The following is a 23,028-nucleotide window of genomic DNA, read 5'->3' as shown; positions in this document are numbered from 1 at the left end:
TCCCACCCGGAGACACAATGTGTGCAAATATCTCACCCGGAGACACCAATGTGTGCAAATATCCCACCCGGAGATACCAATGTGTGCAAATATCCCACCCGAAGATACCAATGTGTGCAAATATCTCACCTGGAGACACCAATGTGTGCAAATATCTCACCCGGAGACACCAATGTGTGCAAATATCTCACCCGGAGACACCAATGTGTGCAAATATCTCACCCGGAGACACCAATGTGTGCAAATATCTCACCCGGAGATACCAATGTGTGCAAATATCTCACCCGGAGATACCAATGTGTGCAAATATCTCACCCGGAGACACCAATGTATGCAAATATCTCACCCGGAGACACCAATGTGTGCAAATATCCCACCCGGAGACACCAATGTGTGCAAATATCCCACCCGGAGACACCAATGTGTGCAAATATCCCACCCGGAGACACCAATGTGTGCAAATATCTCACCCGGAGACACCAATGTGTGCAAATATCTCACCCGGAGACACCAATGTGTGCAAATATCCCACCCGGAGACACCAACGTGTGCAAATATCTCACCCGGAGATAACAATGTGTGCAAATATCCCACCCGGAGACACCAATGTGTGCAAATATCTCACCCGGAGATACCAATGTGTGCAAATATCTCACCCGGAGATACCAATGTGTGCAAATATCTCACCCGGAGACACAATGTGTGCAAATATCCCACCCGGAGACACCAATGTGTGCAAATATCCCACCCGGAGACACCAATGTGCAAATATCTCACCCGGAGACACCAATGTATGCAAATATCTCACCCGGAGACACCAATGTGTGCAAATATCTCACCCGGAGATACCAATGTGTGCAAATATCTCACCCGGAGACACCAATGTGTGCAAATATCTCACCCGGATACACCAATGTGTGCAAATATCTCACCCGGAGACACCAATGTGTGCAAATATCTCACCCGGAGATACCAATGTGTGCAAATATCTCACCCGGAGACACCAATGTGTGCAAATATCTCACCCGGAGACACCAATGTGTGCAAATATCTCACCCGGAGACACCAATGTGTGCAAATATCTCACCCGGAGATACCAACGTGTGCAAATATCTCACCCGGAGACACCAATGTGTGCAAAGATCTCACCCGGAGACACCAACGTGTGCAAATATCTCACCCGGAGACGCCAATGTGTGCAAATATCTCACCCGGAGACACCAATGTGTGCAAATATCTCACCCGGAGACACCAATGTGTGCAAATATCCCACCCGGAGACACAATGTGTGCAAATATCTCACCCGGAGACACCAATGTGTGCAAATATCTCACCCGGAGACATCAATGTGTGCAAATATCTCACCCGGAGACACCAATGTGTGCAAATATAACACCCGGAGACACCAATGTGTGCAAATATCCCACCCGGAGACACCAATGTGTGCAAATATCCCACCCGGAGATACCAATGTGTGCAAATATCTCACCCGGAGATACCAATGTGTGCAAATATCTCACCCGGAGACACCAATGTGTGCAAATATCTCACCCGGAGACACCAATGTGTGCAAATATCCCACCCGGAGACACCAATGTGTGCAAATATCCCACCCGGAGACACCAATGTGTGCAAATATCTCACCCTGAGACACCAATGTGTGCAAATATCCCACCCGGAGATACCAATGTGTGCAAATATCCCACCCGGAGACACCAATGTGTGCAAATATCCCACCCGGAGACACCAATGTGTGCAAATATCTCACCCGGAGACACCAATGTGTGCAAATATCCCACCCGGAGATACCAATGTGTGCAAATATCCCACCCGGAGACACCAATGTGTGCAAATATCCCACCCGGAGACACCAATGTGTGCAAATATCTCACCCGGAGACACCAATGTGTGCAAATATCCCACCCGGAGACACCAATGTGTGCAAATATCTCACCCGGAGACACCAATGTGTGCAAATATCTCACCCGGAGACACCAATGTGTGCAAATATCTCACCCGGAGACACCAATGTGTGCAAATATCCCACCCGGAGACACCAATGTGTGCAAATATCTCACCCGGAGACACAATGTGTGCAAATATCCCACCCGGAGACAGCAATGTGTGCAAATATCTCACCCGGAGACACCAATGTGTGCAAATATCTCACCCGGAGACACCAATGTGTGCAAATATCCCACCCGGAGACACCAATGTGTGCAAATATCCCACCCGGAGACACAATGTGTGCAAATATCTCACCCGGAGACACCAATGTGTGCAAATATCCCACCCGGAGATACCAATGTGTGCAAATATCCCACCCGAAGATACCAATGTGTGCAAATATCTCACCCGGAGACACCAATGTGTGCAAATATCTCACCCGGAGACACCAATGTGTGCAAATATCTCACCCGGAGACACCAATGTGTGCAAATATCTCACCCGGAGACACCAATGTGTGCAAATATCTCACCCGGAGATACCAATGTGTGCAAATATCTCACCCGGAGATACCAATGTGTGCAAATATCTCACCCGGAGACACCAATGTATGCAAATATCTCACCCGGAGACACCAATGTGTGCAAATATCCCACCCGGAGACACCAATGTGTGCAAATATCCCACCTGGAGACACCAATGTGTGCAAATATCCCACCCGGAGACACCAATGTGTGCAAATATCTCACCCGGAGACACCAATGTGTGCAAATATCCCACCCGAAGATACCAATGTGTGCAAATATCTCACCCGGAGACACCAATGTGTGCAAATATCTCACCCGGAGACACCAATGTGTGCAAATATCTCACCCGGAGACACCAATGTGTGCAAATATCTCACCCGGAGACACCAATGTGTGCAAATATCCCACCCGAAGATACCAATGTGTGCAAATATCTCACCCGGAGACACCAATGTGTGCAAATATCTCACCCGGAGACACCAATGTGTGCAAATATCTCACCCGGAGACACCAATGTGTGCAAATATCTCACCCGGAGACACCAATGTGTGCAAATATCTCACCCGGAGATACCAATGTGTGCAAATATCTCACCCGGAGATACCAATGTGTGCAAATATCTCACCCGGAGACACCAATGTATGCAAATATCTCACCCGGAGACACCAATGTGTGCAAATATCCCACCCGGAGACACCAATGTGTGCAAATATCCCACCCGGAGACACCAATGTGTGCAAATATCCCACCCGGAGACACCAATGTGTGCAAATATCTCACCCGGAGACACCAATGTGTGCAAATATCTCACCCGGAGACACCAATGTGTGCAAATATCCCACCCGGAGACACTAATGTGTGCAAATATCTCACCCGGAGACACCAATGTGTGCAAATATCTCACCCGGAGACACCAATGTGTGCAAATATCCCACCCGGAGACACCAATGTGTGCAAATATCTCACCCGGAGACACAATGTGTGCAAATATCCCACCCGGAGACAGCAATGTGTGCAAATATCCCACCCGGAGACACCAATGTGTGCAAATATCTCACCCGGAGACACCAATGTGTGCAAATATCCCACCCGGAGACACCAATGTGTGCAAATATCCCACCCGGAGACACAATGTGTGCAAATATCTCACCCGGAGACACCAATGTGTGCAAATATCCCACCCGGAGATACCAATGTGTGCAAATATCCCACCCGAAGATACCAATGTGTGCAAATATCTCACCTGGAGACACCAATGTGTGCAAATATCTCACCCGGAGACACCAATGTGTGCAAATATCTCACCCGGAGACACCAATGTGTGCAAATATCTCACCCGGAGACACCAATGTGTGCAAATATCTCACCCGGAGATACCAATGTGTGCAAATATCTCACCCGGAGATACCAATGTGTGCAAATATCTCACCCGGAGACACCAATGTATGCAAATATCTCACCCGGAGACACCAATGTGTGCAAATATCCCACCCGGAGACACCAATGTGTGCAAATATCCCACCCGGAGACACCAATGTGTGCAAATATCCCACCCGGAGACACCAATGTGTGCAAATATCTCACCCGGAGACACCAATGTGTGCAAATATCTCACCCGGAGACACCAATGTGTGCAAATATCCCACCCGGAGACACCAACGTGTGCAAATATCTCACCCGGAGATAACAATGTGTGCAAATATCCCACCCGGAGACACCAATGTGTGCAAATATCTCACCCGGAGATACCAATGTGTGCAAATATCTCACCCGGAGATACCAATGTGTGCAAATATCTCACCCGGAGACACAATGTGTGCAAATATCCCACCCGGAGACACCAATGTGTGCAAATATCCCACCCGGAGACACCAATGTGCAAATATCTCACCCGGAGACACCAATGTATGCAAATATCTCACCCGGAGACACCAATGTGTGCAAATATCTCACCCGGAGATACCAATGTGTGCAAATATCTCACCCGGAGACACCAATGTGTGCAAATATCTCACCCGGATACACCAATGTGTGCAAATATCTCACCCGGAGACACCAATGTGTGCAAATATCTCACCCGGAGATACCAATGTGTGCAAATATCTCACCCGGAGACACCAATGTGTGCAAATATCTCACCCGGAGACACCAATGTGTGCAAATATCTCACCCGGAGACACCAATGTGTGCAAATATCTCACCCGGAGATACCAACGTGTGCAAATATCTCACCCGGAGACACCAATGTGTGCAAAGATCTCACCCGGAGACACCAACATGTGCAAATATCTCACCCGGAGACGCCAATGTGTGCAAATATCTCACCCGGAGACACCAATGTGTGCAAATATCTCACCCGGAGACACCAATGTGTGCAAATATCCCACCCGGAGACACAATGTGTGCAAATATCTCACCCGGAGACACCAATGTGTGCAAATATCTCACCCGGAGACATCAATGTGTGCAAATATCTCACCCGGAGACACCAATGTGTGCAAATATAACACCCGGAGACACCAATGTGTGCAAATATCCCACCCGGAGACACCAATGTGTGCAAATATCCCACCCGGAGATACCAATGTGTGCAAATATCTCACCCGGAGATACCAATGTGTGCAAATATCTCACCCGGAGACACCAATGTGTGCAAATATCTCACCCGGAGACACCAATGTGTGCAAATATCCCACCCGGAGACACCAATGTGTGCAAATATCCCACCCGGAGACACCAATGTGTGCAAATATCTCACCCTGAGACACCAATGTGTGCAAATATCCCACCCGGAGATACCAATGTGTGCAAATATCCCACCCGGAGACACCAATGTGTGCAAATATCCCACCCGGAGACACCAATGTGTGCAAATATCTCACCCGGAGACACCAATGTGTGCAAATATCCCACCCGGAGATACCAATGTGTGCAAATATCCCACCCGGAGACACCAATGTGTGCAAATATCCCACCCGGAGACACCAATGTGTGCAAATATCTCACCCGGAGACACCAATGTGTGCAAATATCCCACCCAGAGACACCAATGTGTGCAAATATCTCACCCGGAGACACCAATGTGTGCAAATATCTCACCCGGAGACACCAATGTGTGCAAATATCCCACCCGGAGACACCAATGTGTGCAAATATCTCACCCGGAGACACAATGTGTGCAAATATCCCACCCGGAGACAGCAATGTGTGCAAATATCTCACCCGGAGACACCAATGTGTGCAAATATCTCACCCGGAGACACCAATGTGTGCAAATATCCCACCCGGAGACACCAATGTGTGCAAATATCCCACCCGGAGACACAATGTGTGCAAATATCTCACCCGGAGACACCAATGTGTGCAAATATCCCACCCGGAGATACCAATGTGTGCAAATATCCCACCCGAAGATACCAATGTGTGCAAATATCTCACCCGGAGACACCAATGTGTGCAAATATCTCACCCGGAGACACCAATGTGTGCAAATATCTCACCCGGAGACACCAATGTGTGCAAATATCTCACCCGGAGACACCAATGTGTGCAAATATCTCACCCGGAGATACCAATGTGTGCAAATATCTCACCCGGAGATACCAATGTGTGCAAATATCTCACCCGGAGACACCAATGTATGCAAATATCTCACCCGGAGACACCAATGTGTGCAAATATCCCACCCGGAGACACCAATGTGTGCAAATATCCCACCCGGAGACACCAATGTGTGCAAATATCCCACCCGGAGACACCAATGTGTGCAAATATCTCACCCGGAGACACCAATGTGTGCAAATATCTCAACCGGAGACACCAATGTGTGCAAATATCCCACCCGGAGACACCAACGTGTGCAAATATCTCACCCGGAGATAACAATGTGTGCAAATATCCCACCCGGAGACACCAATGTGTGCAAATATCTCACCCGGAGATACCAATGTGTGCAAATATCTCACCCGGAGATACCAATGTATGCAAATATCTCACCCGGAGACACAATGTGTGCAAATATCACACCCGGAGACACCAATGTGTGCAAATATCCCACCCGGAGACACCAATGTGCAAATATCTCACCCGGAGACACCAATGTATGCAAATATCTCACCCGGAGACACCAATGTGTGCAAATATCCCACCCGGAGACACCAATGTGTGCAAATATCCCACCCGGAGACACCAATGTGTGCAAATATCCCACCCGGAGACACCAATGTGTGCAAATATCTCACCCGGAGACACCAATGTGTGCAAATATCTCACCCGGAGACACCAATGTGTGCAAATATCTCACCCGGAGACACCAATGTGTGCAAATATCTCACCCGGAGATACCAATGTGTGCAAATATCTCACCCGGAGACACCAATGTGTGCAAATATCCCACCCGGAGACACCAATGTGTGCAAATATCCCACCCGGAGACACCAATGTGTGCAAATATCCCACCCGGAGACACCAATGTGTGCAAATATCTCACCCGGAGACACCAATGTGTGCAAATATCTCACCCGGAGACACCAATGTGTGCAAATATCTCACCCGGAGACACCAATGTGTGCAAATATCTCACCCGGAGATACCAATGTGTGCAAATATCTCACCCGGAGACACCAATGTGTGCAAATATCTCACCCGGAGACACCAATGTGTGCAAATATCTCACCCGGAGACGCCAATGTGTGCAAATATCTCACCCGGAGATACCAATGTGTGCAAATATCTCACCCGGAGACACCAATGTGTGCAAAGATCTCACCCGGAGACACCAATGTGTGCAAATATCCCACCCGGAGACACCAATGTGTGCAAATATCTCACCCGGAGACACCAATGTGTGCAAATATCTCACCCGGAGACACCAATGTGTGCAAATATCTCACCCGGAGACACCAATGTGTGCAAATATCTCACCCGGAGACACCAATGTGTGCAAATATCCCACCCGGAGACACCAATGTGTGCAAATATCTCACCCGGAGACACCAATGTGTGCAAATATCCCACCCGGAGACACCAATGTGTGCAAATATCCCACCCGGAGACACCAATGTGTGCAAATATCCCACCCGGAGACACCAATGTGTGCAAATATCCCACCCGGAGACACCAATGTGTGCAAATATCTCACCCGGAGACACCAATGTGTGCAAATATCTCACCCGGAGACACCAATGTGTGCAAATATCCCACCCGGAGACACCAATGTGTGCAAATATCTCACCCAGCGATACCAATGTGTGCAAATATCCCACCCGGAGACACCAATGTGTGCAAATATCTCACCCGGAGACACCAATGTGTGCAAATATCCCACCCGGAGACACCAATGTGTGCAAATATCTCACCCGGAGACACCAATGTGTGCAAATATCCCACCCGGAGACACCAATGTGTGCAAATATCCCACCCGGAGACACCAATGTGTGCAAATATCCCACCCGGAGACACCAATGTGTGCAAATATCCCACCCGGAGACACCAATGTGTGCAAATATCTCACCCGGAGACACCAATGTGTGCAAATATCTCACCCGGAGACACCAATGTGTGCAAATATCCCACCCGGAGACACCAATGTGTGCAAATATCTCACCCAGCGATACCAATGTGTGCAAATATCCCACCCGGAGACACCAATGTGTGCAAATATCTCACCCGGAGACACCAATGTGTGCAAATATCTCACCCGGAGACACCAATGTGTGCAAATATCTCACCCGGAGACACCAATGTGTGCAAATATCCCACCCGGAGACACCAATGTGTGCAAATATCTCACCCGGAGACACCAATGTGTGCAAATATCCCACCCGGAGACACCAATGTGTGCAAATATCTCACCCGGAGACACCAATGTGTGCAAATATCCCACCCGGAGACACCAATGTGTGCAAATATCCCACCCGGAGACACCAATGTGTGCAAATATCCCACCCGGAGACACCAATGTGTGCAAATATCCCACCCAGCGATACCAATGTGTGCAAATATCCCACCCGGATACACCAATGTGTGCAAATATCTCACCCGGAGACACCAATGTGTGCAAATATCCCACCCGGAGACACCAATGTGTGCAAATATCTCACCCGGAGACACCAATGTGTGCAAATATCCCACCCGGAGACACCAATGTGTGCAAATATCCCACCCGGAGACACCAATGTGTGCAAATATCCCACCCGGAGACACCAATGTGTGCAAATATCCCACCCGGAGACACCAATGTGTGCAAATATCTCACCCGGAGACACCAATGTGTGCAAATATCTCACCCGGAGACACCAATGTGTGCAAATATCCCACCCGGAGACACCAATGTGTGCAAATATCTCACCCAGCGATACCAATGTGTGCAAATATCTCACCCGGAGACACCAATGTGTGCAAATATCTCACCCGGAGACACCAATGTGTGCAAATATCTCACCCGGAGACACCAATGTGTGCAAATATCTCACCCGGAGACACCAATGTGTGCAAATATCCCACCCGGAGACACCAATGTGTGCAAATATCCCACCCGGAGACACCAATGTGTGCAAATATCCCACCCGGAGACACCAATGTGTGCAAATATCTCACCCGGATACACCAATGTGTGCAAATATCTCACCCGGAGACACCAATGTGTGCAAATATCCCACCCGGAGACACCAATGTGTGCAAATATCTCACCCGGAGACACCAATGTGTGCAAATATCCCACCCGGAGACACCAATGTGTGCAAATATCCCACCCGGAGACACCAATGTGTGCAAATATCCCACCCGGAGACACCAATGTGTGCAAATATCCCACCCGGAGACACCAATGTGTGCAAATATCTCACCCGGAGACACCAATGTGTGCAAATATCTCACCCGGAGACACCAATGTGTGCAAATATCCCACCCGGAGACACCAATGTGTGCAAATATCTCACCCAGCGATACCAATGTGTGCAAATATCCCACCCGGAGACACCAATGTGTGCAAATATCTCACCCGGAGACACCAATGTGTGCAAATATCTCACCCGGAGACACCAATGTGTGCAAATATCTCACCCGGAGACACCAATGTGTGCAAATATCCCACCCGGAGACACCAATGTGTGCAAATATCCCACCCGGAGACACCAATGTGTGCAAATATCCCACCCGGAGACACCAATGTGTGCAAATATCTCACCCGGAGACACCAATGTGTGCAAATATCTCACCCGGAGACACCAATGTGTGCAAATATCTCACCCAGAGACACCAATGTGTGCAAATATCTCACCCGGAGACACCAATGTGTGCAAATATCCCACCCGGAGACGCCAATGTGTGCAAATATCTCACCCGGAGATACCAATGTGTGCAAATATCCCACCCGGAGATACCAATGTGTGCAAATATCTCACCCGTAGACACCAATGTGTGCAAATATCTCACCCGTAGACACCAACGTGTGCAAATATCCCACCCGGAGATACCAATGTGTGCAAATATCTCACCCGGAGACACCAATGTGTGCAAATATCTCACCCGGAGATACCAATGTATGCAAATATCCCACCCGGAGACACCAATGTGTGCAAATATTCCACCCGGCGATACCAATGTGTGCAAATATCCCACCCGGAGACACCAATGTGCAAATATCCCACCCGGAGACACCAATGTGTGCAAATATCTCACCCGGAGATACCAATGTATGCAAATATCTCACCCGGAGACACCAATGTGTGCAAATATCTCACCCGGAGACACCAATGTGTGCAAATATCTCACCCGGAGACACCAATGTGTGCAAATATCTCACCCGGAGACACCAATGTGTGCAAATATCTCACCCGGAGACACCAATGTGTGCAAATATCCCACCCGGAGACACCAATGTGTGCAAATATCCCACCCGGAGACACCAATGTGTGCAAATATCTCACCCGGAGACACCAATGTGTGCAAATATCCCACCCGGAGACACCAATGTGCAAATATCTCACCCGGAGACACCAATGTGTGCAAATATCCCACCCGGAGACACCAATGTGTGCAAATATCCCACCCGGAGACACCAATGTGCAAATATCTCACCCGGAGATACCAATGTATGCAAATATCTCACCCGGAGACACCAATGTGTGCAAATATCTCCCCCGGAGACACCAATGTGTGCAAATATCTCACCCGGAGACACCAATGTGTGCAAATATCCCACCCGGAGACACCAATGTGTGCAAATATACCACCCGGAGACACCAATGTGTGCAAATATCCCACCCGGAGACACCAATGTGTGCAAATATCCCACCCGGAGACACCAATGTGTGCAAATATCCCACCCGGAGACACCAATGTGTGCAAATATCTCACCCGGAGACACCAATGTGTGCAAATATCTCACCCGGAGACACCAATGTGTGCAAATATCTCACCCGGAGACACCAATGTGTGCAAATATCTCACCCGGAGACACCAATGTGTGCAAATATCCCACCCGGAGACACCAATGTGTGCAAATATCCCACCCGGAGACACCAATGTGTGCAAATATCTCACCCGGAGACACCAATGTGTGCAAATATCCCACCCGGAGACACCAATGTGCAAATATCTCACCCGGAGACACCAATGTGTGCAAATATCCCACCCGGAGACACCAATGTGTGCAAATATCCCACCCGGAGACACCAATGTGCAAATATCTCACCCGGAGATACCAATGTATGCAAATATCTCACCCGGAGACACCAATGTGTGCAAATATCTCCCCCGGAGACACCAATGTGTGCAAATATCTCACCCGGAGACACCAATGTGTGCAAATATCCCACCCGGAGACACCAATGTGTGCAAATATACCACCCGGAGACACCAATGTGTGCAAATATCCCACCCGGAGACACCAATGTGTGCAAATATCCCACCCGGAGACACCAATGTGTGCAAATATCCCACCCGGAGACACCAATGTGTGCAAATATCTCACCCGGAGACACCAATGTGTGCAAATATCTCACCCGGAGACACCAATGTGTGCAAATATCTCACCCGGAGACACCAATGTGTGCAAATATCTCACCCGGAGACACCAATGTGTGCAAATATCTCACCCGGAGACACCAATGTGTGCAAATATCCCACCCGGAGACACCAATGTGCAAATATCTCACCCGGAGACACCAATGTGTGCAAATATCCCACCCGGAGACACCAATGTGTGCAAATATCCCACCCGGAGACACCAATGTGCAAATATCTCACCCGGAGATACCAATGTATGCAAATATCTCACCCGGAGACACCAATGTGTGCAAATATCTCCCCCGGAGACACCAATGTGTGCAAATATCTCACCCGGAGACACCAATGTGTGCAAATATCCCACCCGGAGACACCAATGTGTGCAAATATACCACCCGGAGACACCAATGTGTGCAAATATCCCACCCGGAGACACCAATGTGTGCAAATATCCCACCCGGAGACACCAATGTGTGCAAATATCCCACCCGGAGACACCAATGTGTGCAAATATCTCACCCGGAGACACCAATGTGTGCAAATATCTCACCCGGAGACACCAATGTGTGCAAATATCTCACCCGGAGACACCAATGTGTGCAAATATCCCACCCGGAGACACCAATGTGTGCAAATATCCCACCCGGAGACACCAATGTGTGCAAATATCTCACCCGGAGACACCAATGTGTGCAAATATCTCACCCGGAGACACCAATGTGTGCAAATGGATATCTTGCGATTATTGGGGATTATAATGGTGATTATTTTTACGTGGATTCAGCGCGCGGCCTCTGCAGCTGCGCCGCGTTACAAATCACGCGTTTCCTTACTTTGTTAACGAGTTCTTCCGTATTAGGTGAAACTTTTCTTTATTTGGACTAACAATTGATATTCTAAGCTTCCAAGCGTTCTCCGCTCTTCCTCAGGTCGCGATACGGATTCACAGAGATTCTACTGTAAGAATGTTTGTGATGCAAAAATGGTCACAAATGTATATAGTATCTTTATAAGCGCAGCAAAGGAAATCCCTGCCCCGGAGAGCTTACAATCTAAGTGGTATGTTGGCCTTAATGGTGGGTATGTGCAGTTGATGGCATGTCCTGGCCTTGATGCTTGGTAGGTGCAGTTGATGGCATGTCCTGGCCTTGATGGTGGGTAGGTGCAGTAGAATAGATGGTAGCGCCTGGCCTTGATGGTGGGTAGGTGCAGTTGATGGCATGTCCTGGCCTTGATGGTGGGTAGGGGCAGTAGATGGCAGTGCCTGGCCGTGATGGTGGGTAGGTGCAGTAGATAGCAGTGCCTGGCCTTGATGGTGGGTAGGTGCAGTAGATGGCAGTGCCTGGTCTTGATGCTTGGTAGGTGCAGTTGATGGCATGTCCTGGCCTTGATGGTGGGTAGGTGCAGTAGATGGCAGTGCATGGCCTTGATGGTGGGTAGGTGCAGTAGATGGCAGTGTGTGGCCTTGATGGTGGTTAGGTGCAGCAGATGGCAGTGCCTGGCCTTGATGGTGGGTAGGTGCAGTAGATTGCAGTGCCTGGCCTTGATGGTGGGTAGGTGCAGTAGATGGCAGTGGCTGGTCTTGATGGTGGGTAGGTGCAGTAGATGGCAGTGCCTGGCCTTGATGGTGGGTAGATGCAGCAGATGGCAGTGCCTGGTCTTGATGGTGAGTAGGTGCAGTTGATGGCATGTCCTGGCCTTGATGGTGGGTAGGTGCAGTAGATGGCAATGCGTGGCCTTGATAGTGGGTAGGGGCAGTAGATGGCAGTGCCCTGGTACAGTGGTTGGTTGGGTGTGGGAGAGTCGCCATGAGTTCACATCTCTACTCAATAGATTAGATTTGGTGGATAAAAGAAAAATGGCCTCCTAATGTAAAATCGCTGATTTCTATCAGAGAAACTGAGGACCACGAAATCAGAGCGACTGACTCCAAATCAGGGCGAGCCAGGGAATCTGAGGGCGAGAACGTGCGGCGAAGCCCCGGGGAGGAGCTGGGAACGGCTGCATCTTGTACCTGAGATTCATATAAAAAAGGTTACAAAATAACTTCAGCTTTGTCATAAAATCCCAAAAATTCCACTTTCATTTTTCATAAACCTCTGAAATTTTATCTCAGCCAGTGGGGGAGGCTGGGAAAATGAGACAGACCCCCGGGGGACAGGGGGGGAGTGGGAGAGAGGATTAACGGGGGCCACAGGTTGATCAGCAGGGGCCACGTGTGGTTGTCGGGCCCCGGCAACAAATACTTTTCCTGGAGAACATTAATACTGCTCTCAGCGTCTTTAACGGCCTCTTCCAGCCCTGGTGAGAGAAGAACTAGTGTCCCGACTCCCCGCCCCTCTCCGGGAGAGCCTAATCCCCATAATAAAAGGTGGGAGGGGCGAAACGTTTGGGTCATATTCCCAAAAGGATTATTAAATATATTTATGGTGTGAGAACAGATATGTACAGAACTCTTTCACATGTAAAGCCGGCTTTCCTTGGAAATAACCAAATCGTGGTACCCTGCAGCCCCCCGTCCCCCGTCCCGCCTCACCGGGGTCAGGAAGGCCCAATCCCAGAGGTCAAAGCATCACTAAAGCAAAGCCGCCGCACTGCGCCACGTGTCAAGGGAGCGTTCAAGTGGGCGACGTTTGGGCAAATTCCCATTTTAGAAAATGTTATAAAAAGAAAGAAGGGGAACAGAATAGTGGTACTGTTGGGTTTGTACATATAGAGTAGTGGTACTGTTGGGTTTGTACATAAAGAGTAGTGGTACTGTTGGGTTTGTACATAAAGAGTAGTGGTACTGTTGGGTTTGTACATAAAGAGTAGTGGTACTGTTGGGTTTGTACATATACAGTAGAGTAGTGGTACTGTTGGGTTTGTACATATAGAGTAGTGGTACTGTTGGGTTTGTACATAAAGAGTAGTGGTACTGTTGGGTTTGTACATATAGAGTAGTGGTACTGTTGGGTTTGTACATATAGAGTAGTGGTACTGTTGGGTTTGTACATATAGAGTAGTGGTACTGTTGGGTTTGTACATAAAGAGTAGTGGTACTGTTGGGTTTGTACATATAGAGTAGTGGTACTGTTGGGTTTGTACATATAGAGTAGTGGTACAGTTGGGTTTGTACATAAAGAGTAGTGGTACTGTTGGGTTTGTACATAAAGAGTAGTGGTACTGTTGGGTTTGTACATATAGAGTAGTGGTACTGTTGGGTTTGTACATATAGAGTAGTGGTACTGTTGGGTTTGTACATATAGAGTAGTGGTACTGTTGGGTTTGTACATAAAGAGTAGTGGTACTGTTGGGTTTGTACATATAGAGTAGTGGTACTGTTGGGTTTGTACATATAGAGTAGTGGTACTGTTGGGTTTGTACATATAGAGTAGTGGTACTGTTGGGTTTGTACATAAAGAGTAGTGGTACTGTTGGGTTTGTACATATAGAGTAGTAGTACTGTTGGGTTTGTACATATAGAGTAGTGGTACTGTTGGGTTTGTACATATAGAGTAGTGGTACTGTTGGGTTTGTACATAAAGAGTAGTGGTACTGTTGGGTTTGTACATATAGAGTAGTGGTACTGTTGGGTTTGTACATAAAGAGTAGTGGTACTGTTGGGTTTGTACATAAAGAGTAGTGGTACTGTTGGGTTTGTACATAAAGAGTAGTTGTACTGTTGGGATTGTACATAAAGAGTAGTGGTACTGTTGGGTTTGTCATTAAAAAGCAGTGGTACTGTTGGGTTTGTACATATAGAGTAGTGGTACTGTTGGGTTTGTACATATAGAGTAGTGGTACTGTTGGGTTTGTACATATAGAGTAGTGGTACTGTTGGGTTTGTACATAAAGAGTAGTGGTACTGTTGGGTTTGTACATATAGAGTAGTGGTACTGTTGGGTTTGTACATAAAGAGTAGTGGTACTGTTGGGTTTGTACATAAAGAGTAGTGGTACTGTTGGGTTTGTACATAAAGAGTAGTTGTACTGTTGGGATTGTACATAAAGAGTAGTGGTACTGTTGGGTTTGTCATTAAAAAGCAGTGGTACTGTGCACCATCTCCTTCCTTTTTCCTGGGTGCAGATGTTCCTGCTGCCCCAGTCCAGTATCTCTGCTCCGCAGCCTGTGTCCGCCCCCTGTAGGTCAGGCCGCTCCGCAGCCTGTGTCCGCCCCCTGTAGGTCAGGCCGCTCCGCAGCCTGTGTCCACCCCCTGTAGGTCAGGCCGCTCCGCAGCCTGTGTCCGCCCCCTGTAGGTCAGGCCGCTCCCCAGCCTGTGTCCACCCCCTGTAGGTCAGGCCGCTCCCCAGCCTGTGTCCGCCTGTGTCCACCCCCTGTAGGTCAGGCCGCTCCCCAGCCTGTGTCCACCCCCTGTAGGTCAGGCCGCTCCGCAGCCTGTGTCCACCCCCTGTAGGTCAGGCCGCTCCGCAGCCTGTGTCCGCCCCCTGTAGGTCAGGCCGCTCCCCAGCCTGTGTCCGCCCCCTGTAGGTCAGGCCGCTCCCCAGCCTGTGTCCGCCCCCTGTAGGTCAGGCCGCTCCCCAGCCTGTGTCCACCCCCTGTAGGTCAGGCCGCTCCCCAGCCTGTGTCCGCCCCCTGTAGGTCAGGCCGCTCCCCAGCCTGTGTCCGCCCCCTGTAGGTCAGGCCGCTCCCCAGCCTGTGTCCGCCCCCTGTAGGTCAGGCCGCTCCCCAGCCTGTGTCCGCCTGTGTCCACCCCCTGTAGGTCAGGCCGCTCCCCAGCCTGTGTCCGCCCCCTGTAGGTCAGGCCGCTCCCCAGCCTGTGTCCGCCCCCTGTAGGTCAGGCCGCTCCCCAGCCTGTGTCCGCCCCCTGTAGGTCAGGCCGCTCCCCAGCCTGTGTCCGCCCCCTGTAGGTCAGGCCGCTCCCCAGCCTGTGTCCGCCCCCTGTAGGTCAGGCCGCTCCGCAGCCTGTGTCCACCCCCTGTAGGTCAGGCCGCTCCCCAGCCTGTGTCCGCCCCCTGTAGGTCAGGCCGCTCCCCAGCCTGTGTCCGCCCCCTGTAGGTCAGGCCGCTCCCCAGCCTGTGTCCGCCCCCTGTAGGTCAGGCCGCTCCCCAGCCTGTGTCCGCCCCCTGTAGGTCAGGCCGCTCCGCAGCCTGTGTCCACCCCCTGTAGGTCAGGCCGCTCCGCAGCCTGTGTCCGCCCCCTGTAGGTCAGGCCGCTCCCCAGCCTGTGTCCGCCCCCTGTAGGTCAGGCCGCTCCCCAGCCTGTGTCCGCCCCCTGTAGGTCAGGCCGCTCCCCAGCCTGTGTCCGCCCCCTGTAGGTCAGGCCGCTCCCCAGCCTGTGTCCGCCCCCTGTAGGTCAGGCCGCTCCCCAGCCTGTGTCCGCCCCCTGTAGGTCAGGCCGCTCCGCAGCCTGTGTCCGCCCCCTGTAGGTCAGGCCGCTCCCCAGCCTGTGTCCGCCCCCTGTAGGTCAGGCCGCTCCGCAGCCTGTGTCCGCCCCCTGTAGGTCAGGCCGCTCCCCAGCCTGTGTCCGCCCCCTGTAGGTCAGGCCGCTCCGCAGCCTGTGTCCGCCCCCTGTAGGTCAGGCCGCTCCGCAGCCTGTGTCCGCCCCCTGTAGGTCAGGCCGCTCCCCAGCCTGTGTCCGCCCCCTGTAGGTCAGGCCGCTCCGCAGCCTGTGTCCGCCCCCTGTAGGTCAGGCCGCTCCGCAGCCTGTGTCCGCCCCCTGTAGGTCAGGCCGCTCCGCAGCCTGTGTCCGCCCCCTGTAGGTCAGGCCGCTCCGCAGCCTGTGTCCGCCCCCTGTAGGTCAGGCCGCTCCCCAGCCTGTGTCCGCCCCCTGTAGGTCAGGCCGCTCCCCAGCCTGTGTCCGCCCCCTGTAGGTCAGGCCGCTCCCCAGCCTGTGTCCGCCCCCTGTAGGTCAGGCCGCTCCCCAGCCTGTGTCCGCCCCCTGTAGGACAGGCCGCTCCGCAGCCTGTGTCCGCCCCCTGTAGGTCAGGCCGCTCCGCAGCCTGTGTCCGCCCCCTGTAGGTCAGGCCGCTCCCCAGCCTGTGTCCGCCCCCTGTAGGTCAGGCCGCTCCCCAGCCTGTGTCCGCCCCCTGTAGGTCAGGCCGCTCCCCAGCCTGTGTCCGCCCCCTGTAGGTCAGGCCGCTCCCCAGCCTGTGTCCGCCCCCTGTAGGTCAGGCCGCTCCCCAGCCTGTGTCCGCCCCCTGTAGGTCAGGCCGCTCCCCAGCCTGTGTCCGCCCCCTGTAGGTCAGGCCGCTCCCCAGCCTGTGTCCGCCCCCTGTAGGTCAGGCCGCTCCGCAGCCTGTGTCCACCCCCTGTAGGTCAGGCCGCTCCCCAGCCTGTGTCCGCCCCCTGTAGGTCAGGCCGCTCCGCAGCCTGTGTCCACCCCCTGTAGGTCAGGCCGCTCCGCAGCCTGTGTCCGCCCCCTGTAGGTCAGGCCGCTCCCCAGCCTGTGTCCGCCCCCTGTAGGTCAGGCCGCTCCCCAGCCTGTGTCCGCCCCCTGTAGGTCAGGCCGCTCCCCAGCGAGCGGAGGAGATGAGGGGGGGACAGAAACCCCGGAGGAATGCCACGATCCTCGGATATTCATCAAACGTGAGCTAATGAACTAGCAGGAATCCGAGGGTTAATCTCCTCCTGCCGGGACAAGCAACCTGTGTGACCCCAAGGGCAGGCGTCCCTCACAAAGCACGTCCCCCCCTGTTAGAGAACCTGCCATATAAAACACCCCCTCTGAGAGCATCATAAGCACGTCATCCCTAGATCAGCAGCCATATATAAAGATCCCATTTTAATAAGTACATCAGCCATATAAGATACCCCCCCCCCCTGTCAGTGGCCGGACCCAGAACATCTCCCCCCCCCCCCCTGTCAGTGGCCGGACCCAGAACATCTCCCCCCCCCCCCTGTCAGTGGCCGGACCCAGAACATCTCCCCCCCCCCCCCTGTCAGTGGCCGGACCCAGAACATCCCCCCCCCCCCTGTCAGTGGCTGGACCCGGAACATCTCCCCCCCCCCCCCCCCTGTCAGTGGCTGGACCCGGAACATGGACCTGGGCCTGGAACATGTACCCCCCTGTTCGGTGGCCGGGCCTGGAACATGTACCCCCCTGTTCGGTGGCCGGGCCTGGAACATGTACCCCCCTATTCGGTGGCCGGGCCTGGAACATGTACCCCCCTGTTCGGTGGCCGGGCCTGGAACGTGTACCCCCCTGTTCGGTGGCCGGGCCTGGAACGTGTCCCCCCCTCTTCGGTGGCCGGGCCTGGAACATGTACCCCCCTGTTCGGTGGCCGGGCCTGGAACGTGTCCCCCCCTGTTCGGTGGCCCTGCCTCCTGGCTCCACGTTGAGGTCCTTTAGTAATTCCTGACAGATTTGTAACTTTAAATGATTCCTTGTAACCCCTTCACTGCCAAGGAAAGGGGTTAACAAGCTGAGTCTCCTGAGATGAGGCCCGGTGCCACCGCTTTTCCCTGCCCTGTGGTCCCGTGGTCCCATGGCCTTCCCCACGTGGCCTGTGAGTTACTGTGTCTCCCTGCCCCGTTTATCTGCCCCGGTTATGTTTGTAGCTGCAGGAACAGGAGCCGCCCCCTTCTCTCCCCCATACAACCTCTCCCCTCCATCACTCTCTATCCCACAAGCAGAGACAGGAAGCCGCCCCCTTCTCTCCCCCATACAACCTCTCCCCTCCATCACTCTCTATCCCACAAGCAGAGACAGGAAGCCGCCCCCTTCTCTCCCCCATACAACCTCTCCCCTCCATCACTCTCTATCCCACAAGCAGAGACAGGAAGCCTCACCTTGTTTATTTATACTCGGAGAGAGAGAAGTATTATTCCCCTAGGACACGGGCTGTGACATGGTCTTATAATGGGGGTGTTCTTACAACAGGGCTTCACCCCATAGGTCAGGGCAGTGAGGAGACGTTCTTATAAGCAGGGAGTCCTTCTAGCAGGGTTCCCTCCTATAGAAAGGGGCATATTGGGACAGTGAGGAGACGTTCTTATAAGGGAGTAGTCTTATAACAGGGATAATATTGCCATACTGTGCCTGTGGGGTATTTATAAGAGAGTCCTGGTACGGTGACTGCGAGGTGCTTCTTATAAGGGAGAGTGTCTTACTATAAGGGTTCCTCCTGTATAATAGAATGCACAGCGTGGTACAGAGAATACTGCAGGCACAATCAGTCTCACAATCACAATCAGTGCCTGCAGTATTCTCTGTACCGCGCTGTGCATACTGCAGGCACAATCAGTCTCATAATCACAATCAGTGCCTGCAGTATTCTCTGTACCGCGCTGTGCATACTGCAGGCACAATCAGTCTCACAATCACAATCAGTTCCTGCAGTATTCTCTGTACTGCGCTGTGCATACTGCAGGCACAATCAGTCTCACAATCACAATCAGTGCCTGCAGTATTCTCTGTACCGCGCTGTGCATACTGCAGGCACAATCAGTCTCACAATCACAATCAGTTCCTGCAGTATTCTCTGTACTGCGCTGTGCATACTGCAGGCACAATCAGTCTCACAATCATAATCAGTGCCTGTAGTATTCTCTGTACCGCGCTGTGCATACTGCAGGCACAATCAGTCTCACAATCACAATCAGTTCCTGCAGTATTCTCTGTACTGCGCTGTGCACACTGCAGGCACAATCAGTCTCACACTCACAATCAGTGCCTGCAGTATTCTCTGTACCGCGCTGTGCATACTGCAGGCACAATCAGTCTCACAATCACAATCAGTTCCTGCAGTATTCTCTGTACCGCGCTGTGCACACTGCAGGCACAATCAGTCTCACAATCAGTGCCTGCAGTATTCTCTGTACCGCGCTGTGCACACTGCAGGCACAATCCAGTCTCACAATCACAATCAGTGCCTGCAGTATTCTCTGTACCGCGCTGTGCACACTGCAGGCACAATCAGTCTCACAATCAGTGCCTGCAGTATTCTCTGTACCGCGCTGTGCATACTGCAGGCACAATCAGTCTCACAATCACAATCAGTGCCTGCAGTATTCTCTGTACCGCGCTGTGCGCACTGCAGGCACAATCAGTCTCACAATCAGTGCCTGCAGTATTCTCTGTACCGCGCTGTGCATACTGCAGGCACAATCAGTCTCACAATCAGTGCCTGCAGTATTCTCTGTACCGCGCTGTGCATACTGCAGGCACAATCAGTCTCACAATCAGTGCCTGCAGTATTCTCTGTACCGCGCTGTGCGCACTGCAGGCACAATCAGTCTCACAATCACAATCAGTGCCTGCAGTATTCTCTGTACCGCGCTGTGCGCACTGCAGGCACAATCAGTCTCACAATCAGTGCCTGCAGTATTCTCTGTACCGCGCTGTGCATACTGCAGGCACAATCAGTCTCACAATCAGTGCCTGCAGTATTCTCTGTACTGCGCTGTGCATACTGCAGGCACAATCAGTCTCACAATCAGTGCCTGCAGTATTCTCTGTACCGCGCTGTGCATACTGCAGGCACAATCAGTCTCACAATCACAATCAGTGCCTGCAGTATTCTCTGTACCGCGCTGTGCGCACTGCAGGCACAATCAGTCTCACAATCAGTGCCTGCAGTATTCTCTGTACCGCGCTGTGCATACTGCAGGCACAATCAGTCTCACAATCAGTGCTTGCAGTATTCTCTGTACCGCGCTGTGCATACTGCAGGCACAATCAGTCTCACAATCACAATCAGTGCCTGCAGTATTCTCTGTATCGCGCTGTGCGCACTGCAGGCACAATCAGTCTCACAATCAGTGCCTGCAGTATTCTCTGTACCGCGCTGTGCGTACTGCAGGCACAATCAGTCTCACAATCACAATCAGTGCCTGCAGTATTCTCTGTACCGCGCTGTGCGCACTGCAGGCACAATCAGTCTCACAATCACAATCAGTGCCTGCAGTATTCTCTGTACCGCGCTGTGCATACTGCAGGCACAATCAGTCTCACAATCAGTGCCTGCAGTATTCTCTGTACCGCGCTGTGCATACTGCAGGCACAATCAGTCTCACAATCAGTGCCTGCAGTATTCTCTGTACCGCGCTGTGCATACTGCAGGCACAATCAGTCTCACAATCAGTGCCTGCAGTATTCTCTGTACCGCGCTGTGCATACTGCAGGCACAATCAGTCTCACAATCAGTGCCTGCAGTATTCTCTGTACCGCGCTGTGCACACTGCAGGCACAATCAGTCTCACAATCAGTGCCTGCAGTATTCTCTGTACCGCGCTGTGCACACTGCAGGCACAATCAGTCTCACAATCACAATCAGTGCCTGCAGTATTCTCTGTACCGCGCTGTGCGCACTGCAGGCACAATCAGTCTCACAATCAGTGCCTGCAGTATTCTCTGTACCGCGCTGTGCACACTGCAGGCACAATCTGTCTCACAATCAGTGCCTGCAGTATTCTCTGTACCGCGCTGTGCGCACTGCAGGCACAATCAGTCTCACAATCAGTGCCTGCAGTATTCTCTGTACCGCGCTGTGCGCACTGCAGGCACAATCAGTCTCACAATCAGTGCCTGCAGTATTCTCTGTACCGCGCTGTGCGCACTGCAGGCACAATCAGTCTCACAATCACAATCAGTGCCTGCAGTATTCTCTGTGCCTGCAGTGTGCACAGCGTGGTACAATCAGTCTCACAATCACAATCAGTGCCTGCAGTATTCTCTGTACCGCGCTGTGCATACTGCAGGCACAATCAGTCTCACAATCAGTGCCTGCAGTATTCTCTGTACCGCGCTGTGCATACTGCAGGCACAATCAGTCTCACAATCACAATCAGTGCCTGCAGTATTCTCTGTACCGCGCTGTGCGCACTGCAGGCACAATCAGTGCCTGCAGTATTCTCTGTACCGCGCTGTGCACACTGCAGGCACAATCAGTCTCACAATGACAATCAGTGCCTGCAGTATTCTCTGTACCGCGCTGTGCATACTGCAGGCACAATCTGTCTCACAATCAGTGCCTGCAGTATTCTCTGTACCGCGCTGTGCATACTGCAGGCACAATCAGTCTCACAATCAGTGCCTGCAGTATTCTCTGTACCGCGCTGTGCATACTGCAGGCACAATCAGTCTCACAATCAGTGCCTGCAGTATTCTCTGTACCACGCTGTGCATACTGCAGGCACAATCAGTCTCACAATCACAATCAGTGCCTGCAGTATTCTCTGTACTGCGCTGTGCACACTGCAGGCACAATCAGTCTCACAATCAGTGCCTGCAGTATTCTCTGTACCGCGCTGTGCATACTGCAGGCACAATCAGTCTCACAATCAGTGCCTGCAGTATTCTCTGTACCACGCTGTGCATACTGCAGGCACAATCAGTCTCACAATCAGTGCCTGCAGTATTCTCTGTACCACGCTGTGCATACTGCAGGCACAATCAGTCTCACAATCACAATCAGTGCCTGCAGTATTCTCTGTACCGCACTGTGCATACTGCAGGCACAATCAGTCTCACAATCAGTGCCTGCAGTATTCTCTGTACCGCGCTGTGCATACTGCAGGCACAATCAGTCTCACAATCAGTGCCTGCAGTATTCTCTGTACTGCGCTGTGCATACTGCAGGCACAATCAGTCTCACAATCAGTGC

Source organism: Ascaphus truei, chromosome 8, assembly GCF_040206685.1.
Source record: "Ascaphus truei isolate aAscTru1 chromosome 8, aAscTru1.hap1, whole genome shotgun sequence".
Taxonomy (NCBI): Eukaryota; Metazoa; Chordata; class Amphibia; order Anura; family Ascaphidae; genus Ascaphus; species Ascaphus truei.
This window is presented reverse-complemented; position numbering follows the sequence as displayed.